The 4,817-nt window shown below is 36.9% G+C and overlaps 1 pseudogene; it reads left to right on the top strand.

The window, feature by feature from the left end:
• The first annotated feature begins 532 nt into the window (after positions 1-532).
• LOC131935335 (ran-specific GTPase-activating protein-like) lies at positions 533-1,400 on the top strand (annotated as a pseudogene).
• The last annotated feature ends 3,417 nt before the right edge of the window (positions 1,401-4,817 follow it).

Raw genomic sequence — 4,817 nt, 5'->3', positions numbered from 1 at the left:
CTCTTGTATATTCTTTTTCCCATTTTGTTTTTTAAACCACTGTGAAAGCCGAGTCATCTTTCTCCTACAATCAAACTTATTAAAAATAAGCAAATGTTCAAACCACTTTAATGACTTATTTCCCTTTTCTAAATAGTCAAATAGGGGTGCTCATAAGCTCCTTTTAATAGATTTGTACTAAATAAATTAAAAAGCAATTATTTCTCTTTATTATTATTTTTTATAGTACTTCATAATGAATGACATTGTATATAAAATACATGTATTTATAATTAATAATATAAATACAAAAAATACATAAAAATAAACATAACACGAGAAACCATTACTTATACAAAGATTTCATATATATATATATATATATATATATATATATATATATATATATATATATATATATATATATATATATATATATATATATATACAAATATATATATTATATTCTTTTGACATACGAGGGGTTATGTTGTCGTATAGCAAAAATAAAATAAAACTGATTTACACAAAGATAACGTAATTTCATATTTGAGAAGGATATTAGCGGGAAATAACAATCAATCACAATCATGGCAGATGACAAAGACAATGAAGAACATGTGCCAGAATCTCCAGAAATCCATTTTGAACCCATTGTCAAGTTGTCCCTTGTTGAGATCAAGACAATGGAAGAAGATGAAGAAGTGTTGTTACACTTGAGAGCAAAGCTTTTCCGCTATGATCATGATGCAGAGCCTAAAGAGTGAAAAGAAAGAGACACGGGAGAATGCACAATTTTGAAACATAAAAAAACGGCATGATTAGGATTTTAATGAGAAGAGATAAAACACTGAAAATTTGTGCCAATCACTATATCTATCCATCTATGGATCTCAAACCCAACTGTGGCAGTGATTGGGCATGGGTTTGGTCCACTACAGGAGATTTAGCAGATGAAGAAAGCAAAGAAGAGGTGCTTGCCATCAGATTTGCAAATGCAGAAAATGCCAAAAAGTTTAAAACAGTATTTGATGAGTCTGCAGAGCAAATGAAGAAAGTTTTGAACACCAAGTCAGTTATAGAAAATGGAGATAATAATGCTGAAAAAAGAGATGAAGAGAAGGAAAAAGTGGATGATGGAACCACTGAGCTGGCTGGTCAGTTGAAAGACTTTAATGTCAATAAGCATACAGAAGAGACCCCTGCTGAGGGTAGTACTGAGTGATATAAAATTAGACAGTGAAAATCATTGTACATCTTGCCACAGTCTACATGTTGTGTTTAACATTGATTCCATTCAGCACTCTCCTACCTACCTTCCTCACTGGCAGAATAAAGGGCAGTGTTGTATTCATAATGACATTGGTCAGCGGTTTACGTAACTCTAAAATATCCTTATGTCTAGAATTAAAGTGATGTCAATTAACATAGGTCTGAAACATTTTTTTGGATAAAGTAATGAACCTCGTGTGTATGTTTCTTGCAATATTCATCACTGATTACATATTTTTTTTTTTTATGACAAAAGGTGCTTTACTGCCTACCAAGTAGCTATTTTAATTCTATGTAATTAAAATAGATTAAGGATAAATAAATATTTTTTTTAAGAAAAAAAATTCTTTCAATTCTTAATGGTTACAAAATTGATGAGTATAGTATTGTATTATATTAAGTTTATTGGTCCCATTTCTTCAAAAATAAAAATATTTTTTTTAAACCCATAGCAAATTCTTGTCCAAATGAAAGTTTTGATGGATGAGCAGTTTTTGGTTTTTTTTTTTTTCTATTTTTGTACGAAGTAATTAAAATAACACAAAACACTATAATGCACGAAAACACATTAAAACCCGAATAGGCCAGCAATGAGTATCAGATGTTCGAATTTTGTGTTTGTATAAATAAATAAATAAATAAATAAATAAATAAATATATATATATATATATATATATATATATATATATATATATATATATATATGGGGGGGCCTAACATGTTTTTTTGCGAGGTGGCCCTTTTTTTCTAGTTCCGCCACTGATGTGTATTATATAAAACCCATCTCGTTCGGGGTGAGGGGGGTTGGAGGCGGTAGACGCCTGGAAGAAACTCTGAACGAGTTAAATGTAAACCCAGCGTATTGCTTGCTTGAAGACCTGGATTGTTTTGGAAAAACAAAACTTTTTTTTGTTAAACACACATAGAGCGGTAAATTATTTAATTTTAAAAGTCTAAAAAAAACCACTATCACGATGAAACCAATGCTACTATTAACATGGATTACTTCAGCTTACCATACGCAAAAAAGAAGGATGGATTCACTGATAAATTTGAGCAATTTAAAACAAATGCAAGTACTCTGACGTTCATAGTAGATCATCTCAACACACAAACAAATGTGATTAACTGTGAGCTATTTGGAATTGATGCTGGTTCGCTTCAAAAGCAATTGCTGGATTTGAAAACCAAACATTTTTGGGGTGGTAAGTTCACAGAATTCAGGAGTAAGATAGGAGAGTATGAGGTCCAGTAAAACATGCACGTTTCGCTGCACAAGTGGATAGCTCTAAAAGAAATGTCGCGAGTTGAGGAACTATTATGTGACGCATGGAATAGTCTTCCAGGGTGCTACATTGACGTGAAGAAGTTGGCCTTTCGAGTGCTGACGATCTTCGCGTCAACACATTCATACGAGTTTTCTTGCATGAATATAATTAAAAGTAAAGTAAGAAGCCAACTAACATATTCATGTATATATATATATATATATATATATATATATATATATATGTAACGAGCGAACAGTTACCCTGCTCGCAACGCCAATTGTAACGAGCGAACAGTTACCCTGCTCGCAACGCCACATGTTACGAGACTATTTGCCTGTAGTGCCAAATGTAACGAGTTTCACCACTCATGCTACACAACATCGACTACAGTAGAAAGACTCGAAGATGCAGGTTCGCTATTGATCCTTTTATTACATGAATCAAGAAATGCTTCAATATAACACAATGAATCAACAGGAATGCTTCACAATAATAGTCTGAATCAACTGACCCCTAACAGTCCTCACTAGGCTTCATATAACTGAATCCACATGTCTATTGTCCTTCTTAACACAATATAACCAACTTGATATGTCACACAGACTGACTGATCTAAAACGAGCGATGAAGAGAGCGAGCGATCGAAAAGGGAAGACCGATCGAAAAGGGAAGACCAGCGAGTTCAGTCGTCCCCTCCTATTTATCCCTTGTATTCGTACTCGTCCTCGTACTTGTATTCCTCCGTAATCGATACTTGTACTCGATGTCTCCGACTACCAGTTGCGCAGTTCTAACGTACAGTCCGTTTAATAAACATCTGCATCCTATCAATCAAAGTTGACAGGCCGTCTGAATCCCCTCGTACCGTTTCCCAAAATAGCACGCGTTGGCTTTGAGATTGTTATCAGTCCGATCTAATAAGCCACCTGCTATCGGTTGCATCAGACTGTAATACTGCGTCTCGGCTTATCGTTCGTTATCAGATTTGTAACTAGTAGCTAGGCCTACCCTAGTTACATCCACCCCTGCCTTTTTTTGTGTGTTTTCAACCACAAACAACGCCTGGCAGGTGCATTCCTCCAAAGTCAATCGCACCATCGTAAAAAAAATTTATTGTTCCACTCACTGTCCACGTCGTCCCATTCGTATACGATTGACAGTTATACCTATTTCACATCTCAACTGTGTCTACATCATCTTCCTGAGACACAAACCGTTCTAGAATTCACATCCACCCTTTCCATTTGGTGCCTTCACCAGTTCACTTTTATAGCTTTTTTTAACAGTCTGTTTTCATACCAGCGCGACCATGAAAGAATTGATGGTTGCTGACAAAAAATTTCGTATTCTTTCTGTTTCTCAAACTTCTCCGCGGACCACTTATCTGATGGTCTACTGTCTCTCTGCTTCTGGGAGGAACGGGATCCTCTTTGTTGCCGTTATCCTCCACTTGTGTATCGCTGTTGTTCTGTTGATGGTGATATGGTTCCGGGATGGGTATGTGAATTTCCGTTGTAACTTCCGGTTCCCTAATTGTCTTGGATTTCCTTGTGTGTAACTGCTCTTCTTGCCTATTCCAATATTTCTTTAATTGAGCAATATTCGCCCACCGATCCGGTTTGGCGTGATCGATGGGTCTTATCTTAAAGGGGCCACCTGCTACTTTAGGCATCTCCACGACTTGCCATATCTCCTGTCCCCAGAGATCGTCGATTTTGTTTCTGCCTAACGGGTGGCTACGCAGTAATACCCTGTCGTTCAGTTTGAGTGGCGGGTCCTTTGTCTGTACCGGCGGTTCCCTTCGCCGTGCTTCATGTTCTAGTCTTTCCTGTACTACCCTGTACATTTCTCTAATTCGTCTCATATGTTCATTCACATATTCCAGTGCAGTGTATGAGCCAGTCATACTCTCCCTTTTTCCTAGGAACAAATCAAGAGGGAGTCGAGCCTCCCGTCCGAACAGCAACATGTGTGGCGCAAAGCCGGTTGTGGCATGGGGTGTGCAGTTGTATAGATATACCAACTCTGGGAGAAAATCAGGCCAACGTTTTTTCTGTTCAGGTTCTAGCGTACGCAGCAAATCATGCATGCTGCGGTTGAACCGTTCACACTGTCCGTTTCCTTTCGGATTAAATGTGGTTGTTCTAGATTTGTTGATCCCGTAGTGGCTGCACAGTTGGTTAATTACTTCTGACTCGAAAGCCCTTCCTTGGTCAGAGTGTAATTGTCTTGGTATGCCATATTTGATGAACCAATGTTCTATTAAGACCTTCGCCACTGTTTTGGCAGTCTGA

The sequence above is a fragment of the Physella acuta genome, unplaced genomic scaffold (genome assembly GCF_028476545.2).
Source record: "Physella acuta isolate Inbredline_101_S28 unplaced genomic scaffold, ASM2847654v3 ptg000142l, whole genome shotgun sequence".
NCBI lineage: Eukaryota > Metazoa > Mollusca > Gastropoda > Physidae > Physella > Physella acuta.
This window is presented reverse-complemented; position numbering and strand designations above follow the sequence as displayed.